This window comes from Aethalodelphis obliquidens, unplaced genomic scaffold, assembly GCF_003676395.1.
Source record: "Aethalodelphis obliquidens isolate GAN/ISIS:26980383/991018 unplaced genomic scaffold, ASM367639v1 scaffold31, whole genome shotgun sequence".
NCBI lineage: Eukaryota > Metazoa > Chordata > Mammalia > Artiodactyla > Delphinidae > Aethalodelphis > Aethalodelphis obliquidens.
In genome coordinates this window covers 14240031-14246778 of record NW_020837975.1, presented here as the reverse complement: position 1 = coordinate 14246778, position 6748 = coordinate 14240031, and the positions used below count along the sequence as shown (strand labels likewise).

At 51.6% G+C, this 6748-nt stretch overlaps 1 protein-coding gene across 1 annotated transcript in view; it reads right to left on the bottom strand.

The window, feature by feature from the left end:
• The window catches only part of PTK7 (protein tyrosine kinase 7 (inactive)), a 60060-nt gene that overhangs the window by 51562 nt on the left and 1750 nt on the right, over window positions 1-6748 (bottom strand). The window lies entirely within an intron of this gene.

Genomic DNA, 6748 nt, shown 5'->3' with positions numbered 1-6748 from the left:
CAGTGCGAGTGAAAGCATTCTGTAAACTGCAAAGCTGAGTACAGCTGTCGGTTATCACGGACGAGGCTCTCCCAAAGCACACCCAACCCCTCTTCCCAACTCCAAGCCTCCCTCCAGTTGTCCTCCCTTCTGTGCAAAAGAAGAAAAGGGGTTTCCCACCCGGACACTGGTTCCTCAAATACTGAGACTGAAACGAACCAGGTAAAGATTGCTGTTTTCCCATACTCAGATAAAAACTCTCGTGTTTTTTTTTCTCGTAAGAACTCCCTCCCCAAACTCTCCAAACCTTTCATTCCCTTCGGCACCCAGGGAGTGACACCCTAATTCCAGCTGATCGAGTCCAGACGCATCTGTGCCCATGCACTAGACACTCCAGGATAAAACGCAGTCCTCAGACGCAAATGCTCTCCCAGCACTGAGGGCGAGGAGGACAACCTTACAAGGTGTGGCAGAAGCACAGCTGGGGGTTGTGGATGGTAAGGCTGCGCTGGCCTCAACGGTCACCACAGGCAAGGTCCTCCAAGGGCTTCTCAAGTTGAGGCCGGAGAGGTAGGTGGGATTTGCCCAAGGTCACACGAGCAATCTGGGGCAAATGTGGAAGCAGGGTCCGCATCTCCCAAGTCCCAACCCGGTGCTCCTCACAATGTCTCCTCAGGCTAAGAGGCAGGAACACCCGTAGGGTACCCAGAACTAAAGTCCAGCAAGACCTAGGACCCATCCTTTCCACTGAAGTGACACCACTTCTACTGCAGGAATTCCTCTGAATCAGGAATGCCCACACACTTTACCTGGGGCTGTGGGAGGCCCCGGGGTCCCAAGAGAGAGAGGACACAGGAGAGAGGTAAGCATGAAGCTCCTTAATGAAATGGGAAATAAACTGTGAGCAGCATTTCTTCCCTGAAGACAGCCAGACTTCTACATCAGTGATCACATCAGGCTAGATGCCTGAATCTGCAAGGCAGCAAAATCCTCTGGCGGGGAAAGGAGCCCAGAAACAGGCCAAGACCTCAGCAGCCACAGACATATACTATGGAATGGGTACAGCACTGGGGGCCCAGCCTCCCAGGCTTCTCCTAGTGTATGTTATGAGCAGTAGTGCCCCACGCCCCCACCACAGGAGACAGGAGAACAGTAGTGAAAAGGGCTCCTATGAAACATATTATTAGAATAGAGGTCGCCAAAATCATCTTGGCCTACCAACTGAGAAGCAAAGAGCAACTAGCTGCAAGGCTCTCATTCCAATGGCACAGCCACGTACGACCGTACAGGTTGTGCACTGCTCAAATGCCCGGCCAAGGGAGTAATACTGAAATACTGCCTGTGCTCCACTAGCCAAAGCCCTGTGTCCTGGTGCAGGGCTGCAGTCACTTGGAGGAAGGGTGCCTATTTCTAATTTGCACAAAGGCACCTTATGAGCTAGCTGCTAGGACATCCCAGAAGTCCCAAGAGCAGACAAGCATTCTCCTCGTTGCCCCACCACCACCACCACCACCACCACCAATCCAAGAAGGGGACAAAAGAGTCAGTGTCTCCTGGAGGAGAAGCGGTGTATGCCAGCGCCCACTCTGGCCACCTTAACCCCCTCATAGGGAGACCACACCGCACCTCAGGAACCTCCCCATGGTTCTCATAGGAGGAGTTCCTGCAAGTTATACAGAGTAACTGACGGGGGAGACCCCACAGCCATCCTGTGATGATAAACACCCTCCCTTGGGTATTATAAAAGTCCGCCTCGGCTGCAAGAAGCACACTTTCCTACTCACTCCCTGGAAGAACCTCAGCAGGCCGAGGGAGGTGGCCCTGAACCAGCATTCATCACCCTGGGGAGAATCTGCCACCGGGATAGAGGGAGGAAGAGTTCCTACCAGGAAACGCGAAGTGGCTGTGCCCACATTTCCGAGCTGCTGTTGGAATACTGAGACCCGTTTAGAAAATCTGTGCTTTAGAATGAGAAAACCTTTTCTAAAGCTATCGGTCAAGAGTGACCAGGTTGAGCCCTCGCAAACCATTCTAGACAGACGGGAGTGGAACGAAAGGCTGACACCTTAAAGGGAGACGGAAGGTCAGGACCGTCTCTGGGAAGAGACAGCAGGGCTGGCCAGAGGGGCTGCTTCCCCGGGTCAACCACCTTCACAGCTGTGACTGCTACACCCTAACTTCCCGGAGGCGGGCAAGGCAGGGGTCAGCATCATTTGCATTTTGCAGAGGAGAAAACTGAGGCTCAGAAAGGTTAATTAAACAGTTCAGGGTCGTGTGACCAGCAGCAGTGAGCCAATAGGTGTCACTTCTCTTCTTTATCGTGTGTGGTATCAGCAGAGAGCCACCCAAGTTTTCAGAGTCTTGATCCAATGCCTTTCCGTCATTCTGATCAGTCACCACAGACTACAGCTACTAGCAAAGTGAATCCTTTCTCCTCTCTGAAGCCCTCCCACTGCCCCCAGTTGCTCCTGCATCATGGACTCACCTTCCTACACATTCTGGAATGTTATTCCATCTATTTAGCACTTTACCAAGTGTTGCCTCCCATTATATTTCATCTGATTCTCATCATCTTGTCTCCTTCCTGCCTCCTGCGCCACCTGAAACAGCTTCACCCAAAAGCTTTGAACTGAGCCCATCCTCAACCCCTCTCAGCATCAATACCTCTTTCTCATCACCACACCGCCACTTTAGACAAATTCTCCTTATGGCTACACAGTGGTTCTCAAACTTGAGAGTAGATAGGAATCTGCTGGGAAGCTCTTTTAAAATGCAGTTTCCTTTTGAGACTTGAACTATGTGAGAGGACTGGCTATTCAAACAATACAATGTAATCTAACAAATGGGAAAATAAACTACACGTTCTGGCTCCTCCCCCAACGACTGATGGGCAGACCTGCAGTTAAGGTTCAGGCGACTCAAATTTTAACCAGTACCTCTGGCTACCTGCCCTCCCACTATATTCCCCAATGGTCTCTGGACCACGTATCTGAGAAACACAAACCCGCGTCTTCTTAATGTGCGACTCACAAACCCTACCCCAAAGACTCAGGACCCAGTTATCAGAAGTTACATACACACCAGAGCCAGCCAGTTCATGTCCTGCACATCAGGGTCTAAGTTTCTGGCAGGGAACGTAGGATCTGCAGGACAGCCGGTAGATTGCATTCCACTCACCTGTGCGTTCACTCAGTTAATGCACCCAGGGACACAAGAGCTCCGGGACCCCAAACCAAGCTGCGAGAGGGGGAAGGCGCCCGCATAGGTCAGCCCTTCCAGCACAGCTTCCTCCCTGCCCCACTGCCGCTGTGTAGCATTACTGGGAGGGAAGTGGCCTGAACTCAGAGAAGAAAAGAGGATGGAAAAAGTGACAGACTACAGAGGGCTTCCTCAAACCACTGATTAGCTGTAGCAGCTCCTGCGCCAGCTCCACCAAAGCGCCAGGGGGCTCGGCGGGGCTGAACGTGCACTGAGCAGTGAACGCCGAGAACCCCAAGGCGGGACTCTACCTCAGCCACACGGCAGGACCCCCATACCCTCGGGACAAAGGACCAGACAGCTGGGGGGTGGGGGGCAGCGCAGGACTCGAGGAGAGAGGCAGGCTGGCAGCCCAGAGCCCGCGCCAGCAACCGTGGTCCCACCACGTGGCTCTGCCGGGCAACAGAGCAGAGAGGCATGTACTGAGGTTAGGGAGAGCCAAGGGAGGCTAAGGGACGCAGGCCAAGGATACCCAGCCGGGTTTAATGACCCTTTCCTCCATCAGGAACACACCAAAGACTGAATCCCTGGTCCCACACTGCTCTTGGCTCAAATATTAAGAGTCTGAACTGGCCACCCTCCCTCCCAGATGAGTCTCACAGAAGCTGTACTGGCTTAAAAACACACAACTCACCCAAACCCGCCCCACTCCAAAATATGAAATCCTCCAGAACTTTAACAACTACAACTGTTGCAGCCCAGTGGAGACATTGCCTCCCTTTATGAACCAAACGTATTCCTGAAAAGTCGTCCACAGACCAAACTTCTTCCTAACAAATCCAATTTCTCCACTGGCTCTCTTTACAAATTGAGACACAAGCTCCTCTAGGAAAAGCTCCCAGAGGAACAGAGCTCCACCCTTAGTGCTGCAAATCCTCTGGAGTCACACCTTTAATGGACAAGTTTCCTGACAAAATCTAATTCAAATTCAACCCAAAGTGAGGTCATTTTTAAGTGTATAATATCACACCGGAGAGTTCACATGAACTAAAGGTTATTTAAGCTAAGTCTTCAAATACTGTGCAAGAGCTAGGGCTCCTGATTCGTACTGTTGCAACGGGAAAGCTCTGTACCTCGAGTTTCTATATAAGGAAGGATGCTTAGAGCAGGACTTCTGGAACCTTGGGTGCAGTCACCTGGGGAGCTTGTTAAAATGCAGTCTGGAACTCCGATTCATGCTCTCAGGGAATGCTGATGATGCTGGTCTTTGGCCCTTGGTTTTTTTTTTAATAATTTTATTTATTTATTTTATATTTATTTTTGGCTGCGTTGGGTCTTCATTGCTGCGCGGGCTTTTCTCTCGTTGCAGTGAGCGGGGGCTACTCTTCGTTGCGGTGCACGGGCTTCTCATTGCAGTGGCTTCTCTTGTTGCCGAGCACGGGCTCTAAGCACGCGGGTTCAGTAGTTGTGGCTGCGGGCTCTAGAGCACAGGCTCAGTAGTTGTGGCGCACGGGCTTAGTTGCTCCGCGGCATGTGGGATCTTCCCGGAGCAGGGCTCAAACTTGTGTCCCCTGCATTGGCAGGTGGATTCTTAACCACTGCGCCACCAGGGAAGTCCCTGGCCCTCGTTCTGAGTGGCAAAGTTGTAGATAATCTAGGCCCCTATATAGCTCATGGTGGTTAAGCTGTGGCCTTTCCAGGCAGGTCAGCTCCATATGCAGAGGTGGATGCCCATGCCTAGCACTCTTAGAGAAAGCCAGAAGCCCTGCCACATCAAAACTCAGAAAACCGCCGCAGAGGACAGACAGCCCAGGGACAGGGAAGGAAGATCTGGTCCCTTGACTGGGTCACAGTAGAACAGGCACAAGGAGAGGGGACAGGCAACCCCAACCCAGAGAAGTGGGAAAGGGCACAAAAGACCCCCCCACTGCCTAGCAGGCAAAGGGGCTGTTTACCTTTGCCATTGGTCACTCTGCCCTGTACCCAAATGCTTCATTCACTTTTTAATAAACCTAGATAAGGATCTACTATAAATAAGATACCACCATAATAAATTCTACAGTAAGTTAAATCCCTTCAGTAAGTTAAAATCCAAGTGGGGCAAAAATATGGAAGATGGCCTAAGAGTCCAGAGGTTCTCCAGGCATCCACCTTCTGGTAGGAGAGATGGGACAGCTTCAGGAAGGAAGTGGAGGTGGGGCTGGGCAAAAGAGATGGGGAAGGCGGCATATACCAGGAGACCGGCCAGAGAGAAAAGAAAGGTCTGCGAAACCCCGTATGTTTTAGGGGATGGGAAAGAGACTAGTTGAGCTGGAATGGAGGGTTCCAGTGAGTGGAACATGTTTATTGTTGGGGGTGACTGTCAAGCTGGAAAGGTATGCTGGCAGCACACCACCAGAGAGGGAAGAACAAGAAAGGGGCCCTTTATATACTTCATTACATTTGATCCTGAGCACAACTCCAGGAAGTAAGTCCCTTTACAGAGGAGGCAAACTGTGAGGTGAAGAAATCTGCCAGGGCCTGTCAAAGAACCTCGAGTTGCTGTTTTGGCAAACACTTCGTCCCGATGGCCTGGGCTCTCTCCACCACTCAGCCCTGCTCTGAACGCCAGGAGTCTGACTAGATCCTTTGGCAAGGGATGAGCAGAAATTACTGTAGCCCTCCCGCCATACTTCCCAACATCTGAGAAAGCCCATCACTGATAAAAGGGCTGAATTACAGGCTGCGGAAGCCATCTCAGGACGTGACAATTCCATTTCCCCAAAGAAACAAGATCCTGGAGGAAAGAACCCAGTGTCGGGGGTGGGAAGAGGGATGGGTGGTGACTCCAACCAACCACTCCAGCGGCGAGGCGAAGAATCCCAGGTTTCAAACGTCAAGCCCTCTCCGCCTCCTCCACCATGTTTATCACAACGGGGACCTCAAAGTTCGGAAAGTTCCTCAGCCGTTTACAGCATAATTACCCAAACTTCAAAATGGCCTAATCCACAAACCTAGCCGGCCTAGGTCCCCTACTCCTGCCTTATTAGCAGCGGGGTCTCACTACAAATCCAGCTAATTACACAATGAGATGGAAAAATCTACCGTTTTCTATTGAAAAATCATAGCCCGCTGAAGTCATGCCATCCAGGGGTGGGTTGAGCCCCCGGATTTCACCAGAAGACAGACAGCAAGCGCCTCAGCCTCGATTGAAACTGTTTACAGCGCATGGGCAGGTTCCACACTAAGACACATCTGATGGGACTGATTTAAGGCTCTCATTAAAGTGTTCCTTTGTTGAGCACAAGACATCTCCCCACCCCCAGAGGAGATTCCAGACCTCCAGTCCCCAGCCCTCAGCCTGCCCTAACTCCCCCCACCAGAACCCACCCCTTCGCTAAACGCCAGTCACCGGATTAACATCGCTTAACATCAGAGTCGTCTTCTCACGGAAGGAATTTAGGAATTTAGCATTTGTTGAACAAGAGCCCCGTCTCCACCAGAATCTTCCCCAGAACTCTAAACATCAGCAGCGAGGGCAGCCATATCTGGCACCCCACACACCAAAACCCAAACAGCCTGCAGACCTAGG